Raw genomic sequence first — 20,336 nt, forward strand, 5'->3', positions numbered from 1 at the left:
TCAGAGGATCTATCCTGGGCCCAGTATATTGATGCTGGCATGCCAGCAGCTATACTTCATTAGGAGTTTGAGGAGACTTGGTATGTCATCGTAGACGCCAGCAAATTTCTACAAATGTATGGTGGAGAGCGTTCAGACTGGTTGCATCACTGTCTGGTTTAGAGGCTTCAATGCACAGGATGGAAAGAGGCTCAGGTTGTAGACTCAGCCAGCTCAATCATGGGCACAAGCCTCCCCAGCATCGAGGACACCTAATGGTGGGGGTCAAAGGGGCTGCATCCATTACTAAGGAACCTCACCGCCAAGGAAATGCCCTCTTCTTACTCAGATCAGCAACGAGGTACAGGAGCCTGAAGACCCACACTTAACATTTTAGGAACAACTTCTTTCCCTCTGCCATCAGATTTCTGAATGGTCCACAGACTCATGAAAACATCACTATTTCGCTCTTTTTGCATTATTTACTTATTTTTATATGTTTTATTGTAATTTATAATAACTTTTTATGTATTGCATTGTACTCCTGCCACAAAACTACAAATTTCACAATACATGTCAGTGATAATAAACCTGATTCTGATTCTGTTTCTGTTAGTCTGCTTTTCTTTCAGCTTTCCAGTATTTTCAGCTTCTTCTGCCCACCCTTTGGAGAAGGACTGATGTCCTTTGGAGGGTAAATGTATTTGTTGAGGAAAATGTAATCTACATTTGGAGAAGAATGGAAGAATCCACTCTCTGACTTGGTACTGATCCAACAGAAACATCAGGAAACACCTGGTTTCTTTTCCTTTAATTTCTCATAACTTTTATTGTTAGATTTCCCATCATGTTACAAATGTCTCTTGTGGTATTGGTCCAGTAAAAGTAACGAATTGTGGTCAGGTCAGGGCTTCCTAATTTACAATCATAGTAGCAAGTTCCAGAAACTAGTCTCCTGCTTCTTGAATTCTTCCACAGACTAAGGTACAATGGGATTTTGAAAAATAGAAGTTAAAAAGGAAGACTTTGAAAATCTTAAATTAAAGCAGTAAATTCTGAGAAAAAAGTCTGAAATGGAGAGTTAACGTTCCAGGTCAAGACCTTTCATCTGGACTGAAAGAATGGGGCATAAAGGGATACGGGAAGAAGCCAGGAGACTGGGACTCAGAGGAAAAATGGATCAGCCATGATGAAATGGCAGTGCAGGCAGAATGCAATCTACAAATGAATTACACATAAATAAACAAAGTGCATAAATTAAACCTTGTAAAGTACTAACTGTTGACACTTTGAAAGCAATGCGACAGGGAGTTCAGAAGCCTAACAGCCTGAGGAAAGAAGCTGCTTCTGATCCTAACCATTCTTGTCTTTGAGCATCGGAGTCTCCTGCCTGATGGTAGGAAGTCAAAGAGGATGCTGGAGGGATAGGTGGGATCCTTGATAATACCAAGAGCCCTGTTCCTGGTAAATGTCAACGATGGATAGTAGGGAGACCCCGATGATCTTCTTGGCCATTCCCACAGGGACTTCCAGTCAGAGGCTCTGCTGCTCCCATACCAGATGGAAATACAACTTGTCAGTATGCTCTCAATGGTGCTCCTGTAAAACACAATTAAGATGGGGTGAGGGAGGGGAGGAGAACCTTGCTTGCCTCAATCTCCTTAGGAAATGGAAGCGTTGCCGTGCCTTCTTGTTCAGGGAGGTGATATTGCAGGAACAGGTGAGGTCATCCGTGATGTGAACTCCCAGGAACTTGGTGCACTTAACTCTCTCTATGGAGGAGCCATGTATGCACAGAGTGTGCATATCTCTCTCATTGGAACCAGATGGTTTGTGTAAATATACTGATTTTATTAGCAATTTTGACAACACACTTTTGAGAATCACAAACAGCATCAAACATGTCAAGTTCCGTTTGCCTGACATCATGTTGTTACAGGAATGCAAATATTCAAACCGAATCATCAATGAGCAATCTTTTAGTGAGTGTAACAGCACCTCTGACACTTTTATGAGTAAGGTTTGGTCACACTGAACTCAGTCTTGTTATTCAACTTCTTGTAATGGAGTCTGGCTAGAATGTTTGCCGGCTGGTGGCGTAGTGGCATCAGCGCCAGACTTCGGAGCGAAGGCTCCCGAGTTCGAATCCAGCCGGCTCCCTTGCACACTTTCCATCCGTGCTGGGTTGAGCGTCGACCTAGCAACTTGGCCTTGTAAAAATAAGAAAGCCTGCTAAAAAAAAACACCTTCATGACGGCATCCCGATGACTCCACTCGGAGTTAAGGGCTTCCTTCTTCTTCTTCTGGCTAGAATGTACCTTATGTTGTTAAATGCAACAAGACTATTCCAACATACTGTAAGATTGCCACATAATCTTTCCTGGAAACAATTGAAAAAGCCAACAGTATTTCATTCTCTCAATTTTTGATCGATTGTTCAGCTGCTCCACTGGACTTTGGATGATAAAAGTTGACATGAAGTTACACAGACATGAATATTGGTATTGATCAACAACTGGAAGTTCTATTAACCACCCGTTTCATTAGGTACAGTATGTATGTCAGCATTGGATTAGGAACTGACTCTTGCTGTTGTTCGGACTAAATGAATTGTATAAATGAAGAGCTAAGCACACTACTTACAATAATACATTCCATTGAATTGGTAAGGGTAGGTAGTTAGACTCATCCTCATTGGGAACGGTCACTGCATGGTACTTCTATGGCACAAAGCAAATGTCACTTTATGTCTATGCCTGAATGTTGTCTAGTTACTGTATAATATGTAGGTATAGACTACTTCATTTGTTGAGGAAGTGCAAATGAAATTGTATTATGGAATCAAATTTGGATGCACTATAGAAAACGCCATGTCCAGATGCATCATGGGCAACTGCTCTGCCCAAGACTGTAAGAAACCTCGGAGAGTTGTGGACACAGCTCCACACATTACAGAGAGACCTTGGGGGTCTAAGTCCATAGTTCCTTGCAAACTGAAAAAGCATAGCATTCTTGCTTTCATAGGTCAGCACATGGAATATAAGATCTGGGATGCTCTGTTATAACTTTTCTAACCATTTGCCGCTTGTATGTAGTTCTGATCACCTCACTGGAGGAAGGATGTCTGCACTGGAGATAGTGCAGACCAGGGTGTTGACGGGATTTGAGGCTTTTAGTTATGGGGAGAGATTGTATAGGCTAGACTTGTTTGGAGGCTGAAGAGGAATACAAAATTATAGGAACTATAGATACTTATGATCCTTTTCCCACTGTAGAGGTGTCAATAACAAAAGGACATAGGTAAAAGGTGCTGGAAGGAGTTTCAAAAGGGACTTGAGGGGAAAGCTTTTTACCCTGAGAGTGGTTAATATCTGGAATTCATTGCCAGAGATGGTGGTGGAATCAGCTATCATTACTATGCTGAACAGATATTTAGACAGGCAATTCAATAGGGAGGGCACGGACAGATGTGGTCCTAATGCAGGCAAATGGGATTAGTGTAAATGGGCATAAAGGTCTACTTTATCTATGCTTCCTATATAATCTCTCCCCGTAACTAAAAGCCTCTAATCCGATCAACACCCTGGTCGGTACTATCTCCAGCACAGACAGTGAGGTGATCAGAACCACATACAAGCACCAAGCAGTTAGAAAAGTTATAACAGAGTATCCCAGAACTTATCTTCCGGGTGCTGACACGGACATGGCAGGTTGAAGGTACAGTTACATGTACAACACATACGTCTGTGCATGTACACACACACTTATGCATGTGCTCACACACATACATTCAGAGCTACACACATACACATGCTTACTACTACACACATGAAAACATATTGGCACAAACACATACATGCATATGAACAATATCACACACAAACACAGACACACGCACACATATTCACATGCACTTACATGGATACAGTCACATAGACATATATTGATACACGCACACTGACAATAAAGGCACATTCATGCAAATACATTCACACATAATTCACACACAGATATGGACATGCAGGCATGCCTGACATCACTTTCCAATCTTCTCCACTAGAATGGGAGCACCAGCCTAATTGCTACTGCCAAGCTGAGTGTGTAGACAGTAAACTGTCCCACACTCACGCTTGCTCATGGTCATTCAGGCCAGTTCTCGCTGTGCTCACTAAAGGCTGATTTATACTTCTGTGTCAAATGTACGCCATAGGTACCACGTACCCTACGCCGTAGGGTGGCATGCACCTCCCCAAAAATATAACTCACACGTCACGGCGACGCAGACTGCAACAACTGTGATTGGTCCGCTTGGTAGCATCGCATTTCCAGTTGCTTTTCTCTGCCACATCTGTACACTGATGCGAAATAAATGGTTGGAGATGATGAACCAAACCGTCAAATCTACCTGTCGACATCCGAAAATATTTGAAATGCATTTCCTCGTCCATGTGTCTCACGAAGAAACTGAACACAGTGGCATAGAAACCCCACCGCCAACTAGTATTTCGGCAGTAAATTGCAGAGCAACACAGACACAACTACGCATGCTCGCTATGGCGTAGGGCTACGCGAAAGTATAAATCAGGCCTACGGCGTAGGCTACAATGTAGCCCATACACACAAGTATAAATCAGCCTTAACTCTTCCTGTTTCCTCCTGCCGTTGGTATCTTGATGTCAGTGGCTTACATACTGGGGCTGGCAGGCCTTGAACTCCAAACCTCAGAAACAGTGCCAGTCTTTCTCAAGGCCGAGTCAGGTATGTGTTTGTCCTTGAGGTGAAAACTCTCATACTTACAATCTCTGTACTAATTTGTCTGAACAAGTACACTAGGACTCAATAATAAATTGGCAATTGGCTTATTTTTGCTACATATACAGACAAGTTCAGCACTTGAGAGACTGGGTTACTGGGGAATGTGACGAGAATACACATAAATTAAGATGTTTGCTGGCCTGGGCTAGCAACAGTGGCATCAGCAGTTGGTCTGCCACCTGTCCTCAGGGGAGGGAGAGATAAGGAACAATGACGCAGCATTTGGAGATGTTAATGAAGGAGCCATCAGTCTGGGTATTGTCAAGATCAGCTCCCCCTTTGAACCCTGAACTGTTTGAAGTGATGGACAGGCAATACCCCAGCAGGGGGATAAAAAGGGACAGGTTTGCTAAGGCAGGACACACACGACACTCAAGTTAAGGAAACCCTGGAAGCGGTGCGCCTCTCCCGAGTCAGTGGGAAGTACCGGGCCACAAACGCACAGGGTGGAAAGGTACGATCAGCGGGAACCCGGTGTGTGTCCACCCTCGCTTGGGTGCCGGGTTCACTGCAGAGGATCGACCGCATCTGGAAGAGGGGTCACAGTCGGTGACCTCAGGTGACATCACAAAGGACTCGCTCGAAAGCTGCTTGTGAGCAATACCACCGGTCTGTGAGTGGAAGCCGTTCTGAATGATCAGTCGCTCTCATTCTCTCTCTCCCTTCCCCCACGTTGTCCATCGCCATGGCAACAATTACTGCGAACTGAACTAAATTGAACTGGACTTTGTGTCACTTTGAAATTGGTCATTTACCCCTAGACAACGATAGAGCTTGATTGACCCTGTTATCTTAATTCTGTGCACATGTGTGTTTATCATTGCTGAACTGTTGCATTTATCATCCTTTCGATTACTGTGTTGCTTGTTTCTTTAATAAAACTTTCTTAGTTCTAGTAATCCAGACTCCAACTGAGTGATCCATTTCTGCTGGTTTGGCAACCCAGTTACAGGGTACGTAACATAGTGGGGGCTCGTCCGGGATTTTGAACGCTAAATTTGGGATGGAGTAAATTGATTGGGTTAAAATTCCCGAAAGAAAGTAAAGACAAACAGCAGAAATGGAGGCTGAGGAATTTATAAAGGCGCCGACCTTGGAGGCATTAGAGGATGCCAGGAAATCGGAATTGGTAGCTGTGGCCAAACGGTTGAATCTTGCTAAGGGGAAGTCGACAATGAGGAGAGAGGAGATACACAGAGCTATCGTAGAGCACTATGTATCAAAAGGTGTGTTTCCCTAAGGCGAGCTGGGGGTGGTGTCTATTGAAAAACCTGCTGGAGACGCGGTACAGGTGCAGCTTGAAAAACTGAGACTCGAGCGCGAGTTCCAGGTACGGCAGTTGGAGCGAGAAGAGAAAGAGAGGGACAGACAGTTACAGCGAGAAGAGCAGGAGAGAGAGTTAGAAAAGCAAGAGAGAGAGAGACAGTTACAGTGAGAAGAGAAGGAGAGAGAGTTAGAAAGGAAAGAAAGAGAGAGGTAGTTGGAGCGAGAAGAGAGGCAGTTGGAGAAACAGAGGGAAAGGGAATTCGAGCTGGAGAAGTTAAGGTTAAGGGCAGAGCAGGGGCTCGTGCCGAACCAAGGTGGAGGGTTCCGGGCGACCCAGGAGGTTAGGCTGATTCCCCCATTTGACGATACTGACGTGGATCGGTACTTTCTCCACTTCGAAAAAGTGGCTATAAGTCAGGACTGGCCGAGGGATAAGTGGGCTGTTTTACTTCAGAGTGTACTGAAAGGGAAAGCCCAAGAAGCTTACTCTGCTTTGTCCGCGGAAGATGCCCAGAGGTATGAGGTGGTGAAAGAGGCCATCCTCAGGATTTATGAGTTGGTCCCGGAGGCATACGGCAGAGGTTCCGGAATGCGAGGAAGCAGTGGGACCGCACGTATTTGGAGTTTGCCCGTGAGATGCAGACATATTGTGAGCGCTGGTGCGCCTCAAAGGGGGTAGAGGGGGATTATGACAGACTGCTACAGCTGATCCTGATTGAGCAGTTTAAAGGTTGTGTCCCTGAGGGTATGAGACCCTACCTAGATGAGAAGGAGGCAGCCACGTTAGCCGCAACTGCTAAGTTAGCGGATGAGTATGCGTTGACGCATAAAATGAAGGTTGCCCCGAGTAAAGGCTACCAGAAGGGTAGTCAGGACGGCGGAGAGAGTCCACCGGAAAAGTCAGAAAGTAAGCCGGGGACTAGTGAGAAGGATAAGGTAGACCGGGAGCAGTCTGGTAGGAAGTCTCCTGGGATCGTCTGTTATAATTGCGGGAAAGTCGGACCCTTTGCGTCCAGGTGCTTTGCCCCAAAGAAGGAGACGGGAAAAGGGAAGGCAGCGATTTTGAATGGCCGTATCGAGCTGTTAAGCGAACCGCTAGGGAAGGACAGGTCTGCCAAAGTTCAGGAAGGGCGCGAGAGGTTTATCTCGGCCGGATTGGTGTCAGTGAAGGAGGGGTTAAACCAGTCCTAGTGCAGATCTGGAGAGACACGGGAGCGTGTCAGTCACTAATACTGAAGAGTGTATTAGAGTTTAGCTCAGAGACTCGGACTGGGGAGGTAGAGGTCAAAGGTGCTGGGGAAGGGACAGAGTCAGTCCCTTTGCACCAGATACACTTACAAAGCAACCTGGTCTCTGGACTGGTCACGATCGGGGTGAGGTCTGAATTACCGATGAAAGGTGTGGAAGTCTTGCTCGGTAATGACCTCGCCGGGGGAATCGTGTTCCCAGTCGTGAGATTGACAGGTCAGCCTGCCAGCAGTGAGGCCCCGCCCATGGACTCACAGGTTCATCATGGGGCTGCGGTAGTGAATTTAGCTGAGACGTTTCTGCCAACCTTGTACGAGAAGGGGGTAGAAAATGGAAAGAAGGAGTGTAGTGAGGCAAGAGGTAGTGAGGGAGCTGGGACAGACGTAGCAGTAGCCAGGAAAGAATTTGTGCAGACGCGGGAGCGAAACGAGGGGCTGATGGTTTTGGCAGAGACAGCTCTCTCTGACACAGACTTGACAAGGGAACTAGTAGGCTATTGTGCAGAGGAGGAAGTGCTAAGGAAGAAAGGGAAATCAAGTACAGTACCCGTAGATGAGGAGTGGGGGGTGGTGCAGAAGAGTTATGGGGATGAGGTTTTTAACCTGGCCCACGAGGTATCCCCCGGTGGACATTTTGCGGTGCTGGAGGAAACAGTTGGTGGAATCATGAAAGAGGTTTACCAGCTGCTCAGGGGGGAGGATGTTATTGATTATGACCGACGCGAACTGAGACGGTCACAGGCTTTTGATATGCTAACAAACCTAGTCGGTGTTAGCGTGGAAATCAATGAAGCTAGGGGCTCCCTGATAAGAGAAAAAAACCATTTTGAAAAGATTAGTATGGAATCGATCAGATGGGAGAAGGCTGTTGTTTTGGCCAGGTCTACTGATAAGGTCTCTCCCTTAATCCCCGAACAAAGCGACTCTTTAGGAGAAGTAATTAAACAACTCGCACCCGTGTGTTTGATTGTCCCGAGGCGATGAGAAAAACTGGGACGTTGGGGGGTGTCTGTTACAATAGGTCAGCCTAGCAAACAACAGTCATATAGAATGAGTAATTCAGTGACTAAAGGGCTGACGAACACAGAGGTGTGTATTGGCAATTTAATACGGCTGTCTGAAGCCAGCTTGATAGTGAACCTTGGAAAAAGTGAGTTCGGCCACGCGAAGGTCACTTACCTGGGAATTGTGGTGACACAGGGGCAGCTGGCAGCGATGCAAGCTACAGTGCAGGCTATCGCTGACCTCCCAACCCCGACAGACAAGAGGGCCCCCAGAGGCTCTTGGAGAAGGTGGGGTACTGTAGGAAGTTTTGCAATAACTCTGCGGTCACTACCCCTTCCCCTCCTACTAAGCTTTTGCGAGAGAAAACTAAGTCGGAATGGGACGACCCTTGTTATTGTGGTCCCGGACAAAACCAAATGAGAGGTTACATTGATCGCAATCCATCAGTGTTTTTGGCCACTATGAAGTTTGCTGAGTTGGAGCCTGGTCTAAGGGATTATTAATAACACATATAAAAGGGACAGAAAATGTGATTACTGACTGTCTGTCAAGGTGCTGACAACTTCAAGTTCTCTATATTAGCCAAATAGCTGATAAAGATGTATATTTGTGTGTATCAAATAATGTACTCATGTTTGTAATTTTTACCCCGGTAAAAATCCTTAAAGGGGGGAAGTGTGACGAGAATACACATAAATTAAGATGTTTGCTGGCCTGGGCTAGCAACAGTGGCATCAGCAGTTGGTCTGCCACCTGTCCTCAGGGGAGGGAGAGATAAGGAACAATGACGCAGCATTTGGAGATGTTAACGAAGGAGCCATCAGTCTGGGTATTGTCAAGATCGGCTCCCCCTTTGAACCCTGAACTGTTTGAAGTGATGGACAGGCAATACCCCAGCAGGGGGATAAAAAGGGACAGGTTCGCTAAGGCAGGACACACACGACACTCAAGTTAAGGAGACCCTGGAAGCGGTGCGCCTCTCCCGAGTCAGTGGGAAGTACCGGGCCACAAACGCACAGGGTGGAAAGGTACGATCAGCGGGAACCCGGTGTGTGTCCACCCTTGCTTGAGTGCCGGGTTCACTGCAGAGGATCGACCGCATCTGGAGGAGGGGTCACAGTCGGTGACCCCAGGTGACATCACAAAGGACTCGCCCGAAAGCTGCTTGTGAGCAATACCGCCGGTCTGTGAGTGGAAGCCGTTTTGGAATGATCATTCGTTCTCGTTCTCTCTCTCCTTCCCCCCACGTTGTCCATCGCCATGGCAACGATTACTGCGAACTGAACTAAATTGAACTGGACTTTGTGTCACTTTGAAATTGGTCATTTACCCCTAGACAACGATAGAGCTTGATTGATCCTGTTATCTGAATTCTGTGTACATGTGTGTTTATCATTGCTGAACTGTTGCATTTATTATCCTTTCGATTACTGTGTTGCTTGTTTCTTTAATAAAACTTTCTTAGTTCTAGTAATCCAGACTCCAACTGAGTGATCCATTTCTGCTGGTTTGGCAACCCAGTTACGGGGTACGTAACAGGAACTTTACAGGAGAATGAGGGCTTTACCTTACAGGTGTATAAATTCAGGATGAGCATAGATAGAGTGAATAAACACAGTCTTTTTCCCAGGGTTTGGAAATCAGGAACTAGAGACCATAGGTTTAAAGAGAGATTTAACAGCATTTTGAAGGGAAACTTTTTGCCCAGAGGGTGATTCATAAATGGAACGAGCTGCCAGAGGAAATGGCACAGTAACTCTGTTTAAAAGGTAGTTGGATGGATACATTAATAGGAGCAGTTTAGAAGGATCTGGGTCAATTGCCAGCAAATGAGACTAGCTTAGATGGGAACTTTGTTAGGCATGGACTATATGAGATAAAGGGCCTGTTTCTGTGCTCTATGACTCTGTGCAATAAAATACAGCGAAAAGCAGTGAATAAATATTGGCAAAGCAGTTTACTTTCATTTCTTGGAGAGGCTGACTATGTACATCCAGTTATGGCGTAGGTTATCCAATCAAATACAGTCCGTGCACATATGGACATTTTTCAGCCATTTATTGGCTAGGAACTGTTGCTAACATCTGTTGTCCATCACTCATTTCATAATTGAAGGTCAGTTTCACAGATGGGATGGGAGTCAACTGGGGACCACACTGGGAGTGAGGACAGTGAGGATCTCCTTTCCTCCTTCTTAGTGAGACAGTTGGGATTTTACATGGCATCAGAGCATCAGAGTTCTAGCTTGTTTAATCCAGATAAGTGCAACAAATTGCAGGAAGTTCAACCAGGACAGGACTTGCACTGTGAATGGCAGGGCCCTGAGCAGTGCTGTAGAACAGAGGAACCTCGGAATACAAGTACATGTTTTCCTGAAAGTGGCACCACAGGTAGTCCAGATGGTGAAGGAATTTGGGTCAGTATCTTTCATCAGTCAGGGCACCGAGTATAGGAGTTGGGAAGTTTTGTTAGAATTGTATAAGACACTGATGAGGCTACACCTGGAATACTGAGTACAGTTTTGGACAACTTGTTATAAGGAAGATATCATTAAACTGGAAAGAGCGCAAGGATTTTCCTGAATTTTGCTAGGACTTGAGGGCCTCACTTATCTAAGGAAGGGTTGAGCAGGCTAAGTTTTACTCCTTGGAGTGTAAGAGACTGAAGGGGTGACATTATATAAAATCATGAGAGCATAGATAGAGTGAATTCACACAATCTTCTACCCAGGGGAAGGAAATCATTCAATATACTAGAGGGCATTTGTCTAAGGTGAGAGGGGTAAAATTGAAAAATAACCTGAGGGGCAATGTCTTCACCCAGAGGGTGGAGCATATACGAAGCAAGCTACCAGAGGAAATGGTTGAGGCAGGTAAAATAAACAACAACATTTAAAAAAAAACATGGATAGGTGCATGGGAATGGATGAAACACAGGAAAATGAAACCAGCTTAGACAGGCATGCTTGTGAGCATGGACCAGTTGATACAAAGGGCCTGCTTTCTGTTTTGTTTGACAACAGTTCTGCCCCTCTAAGTTATATTAGAGAGCTGAAGCCCATTCAGTCCACCGCTATTCATCCTATCCTCTATCCCTTTCTCATTAACCTACAAGATTTTCTAAGTAGAAGCAAGATTCTTCGTTAAAGAGTCAGCCTTGACTCTTAGCAACATAATGATTGTCAGTGTTTGCAAAGCACAAATATAAATAACAAACACTTAAACACAAGTTTAATTATTGCAGTAAACTTGTCCAATCTTCCTCATCTGGAAATTTATATATGGTTGTAAAACATCATCTATTTCTTGGAATATATCACTGTTCAAAGCCAGTACTAGTTTAAGTGGGTTTATAGTTCGTCTCATTCTCAGTCTCAAAGGATAGAAATGGAGATGGGAGGGTAACGTGGGGGCGGATGATGGAAATTACCCAACAAGAGGAAAGGCATTCACGAGTATTGCAGTATTGTGTACAGCTCTGGTTGCCTCATTGCAGGAAAGATGTGAAGGCTTTGGAGAGGGTGCAGAACAGGTTCTCCAGGATGTTGCCTGGATTAGAATGCATGTGATGTAAGGAGATGCGACAAACTTGCACTGTTTTCTCTAGGGCAATGCAGTGTGAGGGAAGAGCTGGTAGAAGTTTATAAAATAATAAAAGGCACAGATAGAGAGAATTGTCAGAATCAGAAGCAGATGGGCAGATACAGACTATCATCCAAGCACTCCTCCCACTGGGATCCTCCACTACTGTTCCCATCCGCCCACCACACCTCCCTTACTTGATTCCACGATCCACTTTCCTCTCCTATCAGATTCCATCATCTTCAGCCCTTTGTCACCTCCACCCATCACCTCCCAGCTTCTGTCACTATTTCCGCCCTTCCCTCCTCCATCACCTCTTATGACAAGAGACCTAGCAAGGATGGTTAGGACCCAGGTGCTGGAGTATCTGAGACTGGAATTGAGACACAATACGAGACTGAAACAAGGACAGGGTTCTAAACTAGACACCAGATGAGAATCCAAAGTAGAACTGACGACTGAGCAGTGAACCTCAATTCAGGTGTTCTTTAAATACCAAGATCCTGGCGCCAAAACATGCCCGCTTATAAGCGGGCAGGCCCGAATCTTTAAAGGGGAATGCCAGCTATCCACATTCTGAAGAGTCAGAGTGTCTAAATGCCAGAAGCTGGCACGGTCAGGTGCATATTGTAACAGGACCCCCTCCCCTATCACCGACTCCTGACGGCCCTGGAGAGACAATAGTGGTAGTCTTAGATGAGAGCAGATCCAAGGTGTCCCTTTCAGAAATCCAGCATCATTCATCGGGTCCAAATCCATCCCAGTCCACAAGGAAATGCTGAACACCCCGAACGGTTTATGAATCCAGAATTCTTTTTATGGTGGACACCTGCTCCCCACTGACAAACCCGGGTGACAGTGGGGCTAAAGGACTGGTTCTTTCAGGTTTCAATTTGGAAATGTGGAAAGTGGGATTGATCTTGAGGGTCTTGGGGAGCTGCAAGGTGTAAGCCACCAGGTTTACTTCTCTGAGAATTTTTAATCGTCCAATGAACTTGGGCACCAATTTCCTAGACTCCACCTGGAGAGGCAAATCCTGAGTAGACAGCCAGACCTGTTGCCCTGGCTGAAAATCTGGTCTCTGTCTTGTGGTTGGCCTTCATTTCAGCCTTCTGGGTAGAGGCGAACAAAATCTCCCTCGCCCTAGTCCATTTTCCTTGCAGCTTCAAATAAGATCTTCAGCTGCAGGAACTACAGGGAAGATTTGGCCAGATTTGGGAGCAGCTTCTTTCCAACTGTGATAAGACTGATGAACGGATCCTGACACGGACCTGGGCCGTACCCTCCAAATATCTGGACCTGCCTCTCGGTTTTTTTGCACTTCCTTACTTCCCATTTTTCTATTTTCTATTTATGATTTATAATTTAAATTTTTAATATTTACTAATTTTAACTATTTTTAATATTTTAATATTTAATATTTGTAATCCAGGGAGTGTGAAGCGCAGATTCAAATATCGCTGTGATGATTGTACGTTCTAGTACCAATTGTTTGGCGACAATAAAGTATAAAGTATAAGAGTGGTGGAGAATACCCAAACTGGCATTGGCGCAGAGACATCCTGTGCGCAGAATGCTGTAAAATGTTGTGGGTGACCTCTGCCCACGTCAAATGGTCGCACCTCTCATCTGTTTTTACTGAGGCCAGGCATATCAGAGTTCGTTCCATACCCTCACTCACTCCATCTGGCCATTAGACTGTGGGTGAAACCCAGAGGAAAGGCTCGCTGTAATCCCTACCAGTGTACAAAAAGTCCTCCAAAAATGTGACACGAATTGTGGACCCTGGTCCGACACAATGTCCACCGGAAATCCGTGGATGCTGAAGACTTAATGCAGGTCAATCTCAGCTGCCTCCGCCGCTGATGGCACTTTGTCCAATGCAGTGAATTTGCAGGGTTTTGAAAAACGATCTACAATTACCATGATGACAGACTTCCCCTTAGAAGGTGGACAACCCACGATGAAGTCCATGGAGATGTGCTCCCATGGTGTGTCTGGAACAGGCAGAGGGTGAAGGAGATTTTGGTGTGAGGTTCCTTGTTCTGGACAATACTTTGTATGCCTGCACTTATTGTCGGACCTCTTCAGCCATTCCAGGCCACCAGTAACTTTTCTTAATGACTCGATGGTTCCAGCAACCCCTGGGTGAACTGTCATTCTAGATGTGCCCCCCTCCCATTGAAGTACCTTAGACCTGACAGAACTTGGGATGAACAGTTGACCCGGAGCACCATTCTTGGGAAACCCCTCTTGCGTCTGGGCCTTGCGAACAAGTGTGTCAATTCCCCAGTGATTGGGCACTATCACCTTAGCCTGGGGCAAAATGGTGGAAGGCTGCTCCTCTCTTGTGTTCATCAAACTGAAGAGAGAAGCCATCTGGCTTTTGATTCTTTGACCTAGTTGATAGGTCAGAACGAAATTGAACCAGTTAAAGAAGAGACCACCTGGCTTGCCTGGAATTCAGACTTTTGGTCTCCTGAATATAAGCAAAGTTTTTTGTGGTCTGTTCATACAATAAAAGGGTTCTTGGTCCTCTCAAGCCAGTGACATCATTCCTCCACTGCCAACTTGACCACGAGCAGCTCTCATAGCTCACCTCTGCTGGGGATAGCCACATGGAGAAGAATGCACACGACTGCATTTATTGTCCAAAGGTGCCCGTTGAGACAACATTCCACCCACTCCGATGTCCGAGCGTCCACCTCCATGATGAAGGGAAGGTCCAGGTTTAGTGAAACCAAAATGGGAACTGTCGTAAACCACTGTTTGAGCTCTGCCAAAACAGCCTCACTTCAATGGTCCAAGCAAAAGGACACATGGATTTCTCAGCTAGTGCTGTCAGCAGAGCCACCACTGAGCTAAAGTTCCTAATAAACTTTCTGAAAAAGTTGTCAAATCCCAGGAATCATTGGATTTGTTTCACATTGGATGGTTGTGGACAATCTCTGACTGCCTGTGTCTTAGTAGGGTCCACCTTGAGAATATCATTGGAGATGATAAAACCCAAAAATGAAACGATAGTTAAATGAAATTTGGATTTCTCTAGCTTGACATAAAGCCCATGATCCAGAAGCCTCTTCAAGATATCCCTAAAGTGAGCAACGTGCTCCTCCATAGACTTCAAAAAAATTGGTATGTCATCTAAGTAGAAGAAGGTGTACTTATGGAGAGCATCCTGGACCACATCATTTGTAAAGGCCTGGAAAACTGCTGGCACATTAGCCAGGCCAAAGGGCATGACCAGATACTCATAGCCACTTGTTGGTGTGCTGAAAGCAGTATTCAACTCATCACTCTCCTTTACGTGGTCCAGATTATACACACTCTGCAAGTCTAGCTTCAAGAGCACTCTTGTCCTTGGAGAATCCTAAAGGCAGTGTTCACGGGTGGAAGGGAGTAACAATTCTTGGCTCTCTATAATCAATATATGGCCACAGGCTCCCGTTCTTTTCCTATACAAAGAAGAAGACTGCATCAGCTGATGAGGTGGAGGACCAAATGAATCCTGTGGAAGAGCCTCCTGTATGTACTCATCCATATTGCCTCTCTCCGGGCCTGAGAGTGCATATAATCAGCCTCATGGTGGACAAGTACCAGGCAGTAGATCCGCTGCACAGTCGTAGGTTGGTGTGGTGGAAGAGTCAAGGCCTTTCCCCTGCTGAAGACCTCTTTCAAATCTTTGTGGACAATAGGGATTTCGACTGGTTGCATGTTGCAACTACCCCAAAACATCCCTCCAAGGACAATCCTGAGGCTCCTTTGGTGGTGGGGGTGATTCTGCAAACCTCAGAGTTTCTTCCATAGGCTCATGAGCGTCTTTTGTTGAAACAGAGTCCAAGTCCCCGTTTGTACCCTCAGACGTTGGCGATGAGATGCTACAAATAGCCTTTGTCCTCCTGGGACTAGGTTCCAAGGGTCTATGTTTTGGAACCTTTCCCTTAGATGGGTGCTGGCAACTGGTTCCCTTAGGCCTGGCTGCTAGGGCTCCAGACTCCTTGGGCTGCTTAGCTTACTCCTGAACTAGAGACCCTCTGTCTCCAGTTCCAGCGCACCCCCCCCCCCCCAACCAACTAGTCAGGACTCACACTGACTGCAGCTGGCTTATCTGCCCTTGGACACAGCTCAGGATCGCCCAAAGGCTCCAGGTTTACCCCAAGCAAGTCATCAGCCGCTGGTCTTGGGAGAGTCTGGGGGTCAGAACATCAAATTGAAAACATTCCTTCCTGCGAAGACTTGTCCATGCACTGATTCTCCCTTCCTCCCAGTTCACGAAAGGGTTAAGCTTGGACAGCAGGAAGTGCCCGAGGATCAGGTGTATGCGAGGTGAAATGGTGATATGGAAACAAATGTCCTGCACATGTTCTCCTATCCTCATTCACAAACCGATGTCTGCTGCAGGATCTGCCTGGACCCAACAGGACGACCATCCAGGACAGTCGCAGGCATGGGCTGGCTCAAATCCTGGGACGGACACTGAGTGAGGGAGCCACGACAAGAACCCAGGTCACCTCCGAATCTCTCAGGGGTCGGAAGGTGGACTGACGCCACAGAGTGACCGACAGCTTCAACCAAGTGATTCTGGCTTCCTCCCGATGACGGTTGGTGCATGGCGACCTGGAGGTTGTGTATCTCCCAGCTCTGACTTGAAATTTTCTCAGTATGGCTGCCCACAGCTGACGGGAGGCTCCAATACCCTGCTGGGTCCATGTTAGGCTAACTGTACCGTGACAAGACAGCAAGGCAAGAATGGTTAGGACCCAAATGCTGCAGTATCCGAGACTGGAATTGAGACGCAATACAAGACTGGAATGAGGACAGGGTTGTAAACCAGATGCTAGACGGGAATCCAAAGTAGAGCTGATGATTGAGCAGCGAACTTCAGTTCAGGTGCTCTTTAAATATTTAAATTCTGGTGGCCACAGTTTGCGGGGCAGGCCCGAGTCTTTAATGGAGCTGTGACAGTTATCCATATTCCAGATGAATATTCTTAACCGAAAACGTTGAATGTCCATTTCCATCCACAGATGTTGCCTGAGCTGCTGAGTTCCTCCAGCACTTTGTTTTTCACTCCAGGTCACAGCATCTACAGTTTCTCATGCTTAAACGCTGGGGAGAAATCAGTGGATTTGGAGGATTTTATGGGAAGAGCATTGGTAGTATCTTTCCAGTACATGGAGATGCCTCCCAGTACTTCTGGTCTCATAGAAAACAGGCCCTTCAGCCCAAATGGTCCATACTGACTGTGTTGCTCAGTAAGCTAGACCCATCTGCCCACATCTCTATTAACCTCTCTTATCCATGTACTTACCTAGATGTTGCTCATGTGCCCACCTCAATCAATATTCCTGGAAGCTCATTCCCAATATACACCCCTCTTTCTGTGAAGAAGCTGCCCATGATAGCCCTTTTAAATCTCTTGTTCCTGATCTTAAATCTATTTCCTTTTGTTTTTTGCAGTTTCGTCCCAGGAAAAAGACTGTGTCCTTTCACCCTGTCTATGCCTCTCATGATCGTATATACCTCTATCAGGACCCTTCTCAATCTCCTACATTGCAGCTAATAAAGTCCCAGTCTATGCAACATCTCCTTGTAACTCAGGTCCCCAAGTCCAGGCGACATCATGTAAAACTTCTCGTAGTACGTTCTAATAACATCTTTCCTATAACACCATAACCAAAACTGTGCACAACATTCTGTGCAGCTGCAACATAATTTCCCAACTCCTATGCTCAGTGCCAGTGTGTCAAATCCCTTCCTCACCACTCTACCTACTTGTGAAATCATTTTCAGTCATTTGCTTTCCTTGGTCTCTCCATTCCATAACACTCACAGGACCTTACCATCCACTGTCTCAAAAGGTTATAGCAAGACAGAGTTTTGTGCCAAGTCTGAGGCATTCACCTTCAAACGCTCTTTTGCACATTGACCTTGGACCTGTCAGCATCTAATTTCTGACCTTTAATGCGCATTGTTTGCCAAACACTGGCACTATTAAGAAAGAGGAAATCGTAAACCAGGATTTGAAAAATTCATCACAATAAATAAATGAACTTAAGTTACTCTAAACAAAGAATATTTCACGGAGTAAGGATGAAATTCCAGACACTTGTCACATGCCTGTTAAGTTTTAACATGACCAGCTCATTCATGAAGAGACCGCCTTACTTCTTAAAAGGGCCACACTTAAGAAATCTCTAAAGGTGGTGTCATCTCGTACAGCTGAGAGAGATCAGGGCAAATCCATCATGGCCAGACCTTATCTCTCCCTCCCTCTCCCCTTCACTAACCTTCCAAAACCAGAAGTTCTGCAGGTGTGAGAAACCCGAAAACTGATCAGCTGGTCGAGCAGCATCTTCAGAGAGAGAATGCTAAAACCACATATCATAAATCACCTCCCTTCCTCTGTTTTGCAACTCCCCTTCTTCCCTCCCCACCCCACTCCCGACATTTTCTCTACAGCTAGTTCCCTCTCTCACCTTTCCCTAAAAGGGCACCAACCTGGAACCTGGCACCAAGCCAACCTCTCTTAGATGGTAGTCATGAAGGCACATTATTTTGGGTAGCAGGGTGATAGTGGTCTAAAGTAGGTTGTAACCACAGCCTGAAGCTGAGGTTAAAAATGCCTGCAAGTACCCCTGCCAGCTGATCTACACAGGACCTGAGGACATGACGAAGGACACAACCTGGGTCTGGTGTTTTCCACAGTTTCACCCTCCAGAAGACTGATCTTACATTGACTATAGATTCAAGTGCACTGGAGACTGTCGGGGCAACTGGCGATATGCCCGTTCTTTTCTGTTCAAAATACGAATGTGCTCAGTAATCAGAAAGGGACTGAGCCCATTCCCTTGCATCAACCACCTCACCAATCACGAATCTCCACAACTCTGTGAGGCAGCTCCACAAATGTGGCAATTCCACAGACAGCCTCCGTCAGAAGAAACTTTCTCTCACCTCATTTCGAAAGAAACATCCCTTTATACCCACCCCGTCATAGGAACAGACATGGTGATTTTGGATTGGTGCAGAAGAGGTTTACCAGGATGCTGCCTAGATAAGGAGGCACATTCCAGGAAGTGGGGCTGGACAGATTTAGGTTGTTTTCTCTGAAGTGGCGGGAGCTGACGGGAGACCTGATAGAAACTTCAACGATTATAAGGGGCATAGGTATCTTTTCCCCAGGGTCGAATTGCTTAAAACTAGAGGGCACGCATTTAAGATGAGATGGGGAAGTTCAAAGGAGATGTACGGAATGTGCTGCTAGGGGTGAAGGTGGAGGCAAATATGATAGAAGATATTTAGAGGCTCTTAGACTCATGAATATGCAGAGAATGGAGGGATTGGACATTGTGTAAGTGGGAGGAACTAGTTTAGACAGCTTTTAATTAATAGTATGATTGGTTTTGCACAACATAATGGACCAAAGGACCTGATCCTCAGCTGTTCTCTTCTATATTCTATTCTGTGGCTCTCAGATCTGAGATTCTTCTGCTAATGAAAACACCATCTACACATCTATTCTATTCAGAACCTACTTAACTGGGCTGGTGGCAGTTTGAGTGGTGGAGGGTGGGAAAGGGAGAAAGATGAAGGAACTCAGGCACCCTGGGACAGAGTGAGAAGTGTGACTCACATCCATATTGTCTTCAGGTGAATTACATAGTGCCTGAGTACAAGGTAGTACAAGATACAGCTGTGTGGGATAAGTGGCTAAATGGGTCACGCACAGCTCTTTGTGTGCTAGGACTGTCTGATGCAATACCACAGCAGTATTAGCTGGCCAAGCTCTGTAGCTCCTAACATGTGATACATCTACAGCAAATCCTTCAATCAAGTGCCCTTCCCTTCAATATGACAGGAAGGTGTTAGATTCCACTCTATTCATCAATGACAACACTATTACCAATAGTAATTACACACCACCCTACCTCCCAGCACCATCTGACCTTCCCACCAACTATTCTGAATGAAGCCTCTGAACCTCCCATTTCCCAGTCATGCACTTCAAAGAGTTGGAAGAATGAGGGACAACCTCACAGAGACACAGTCATAGAGCAATAGAGCACAGCGATAGGGCCTTCGGCCCAACTTATCCATTCCAACATAGGTACCCACCTTAGCATCGAGATTCACAGTTGTTTTCCCAGAATCAAGGACTGGGGAGAGGTTTAGGGTGAGAGCGGAGAGATTTAATAGGTAACTGAAGGTCAACTTTTTTGAGAGGGCAGTCAGTATATGGGATGAGTTGTCAAAGGAAGTGGTTGGGGCAGGTATATTAACATCATTTTAAACATGGACAATTAAATGGAAAGGTTTAGAGGTCAATGGGAATCTTGGCTGACATGGAACAAATGGGCTGGAGAACCTGTTTCCATGCTGTCAGGTTCTAGGACTCCAGCTAAAGAGTCCAATGATTCTTTTTTCAATGGCTGATTTGCTC

The 20,336-nt window shown here is 45.8% G+C and overlaps 1 long non-coding RNA gene across 1 annotated transcript in view; it reads right to left on the reverse strand.

Annotated features, from left to right (window-relative positions):
* Positions 1–744: 744 nt before the first annotated feature.
* LOC140209312 (uncharacterized) overlaps positions 745–20,336 on the reverse strand; it is a 45,383-nt gene continuing 25,791 nt past the window's right edge. The window contains exon 3 of the long non-coding RNA XR_011888975.1: positions 745–1,578. This is a non-coding gene — a long non-coding RNA (uncharacterized lncRNA). The remainder of the gene's footprint in view (positions 1,579–20,336) is intronic.

The sequence above is a fragment of the Mobula birostris genome, chromosome 2, assembly GCF_030028105.1.
Source record: "Mobula birostris isolate sMobBir1 chromosome 2, sMobBir1.hap1, whole genome shotgun sequence".
NCBI classification, from domain to species: domain Eukaryota; kingdom Metazoa; phylum Chordata; class Chondrichthyes; order Myliobatiformes; family Myliobatidae; genus Mobula; species Mobula birostris.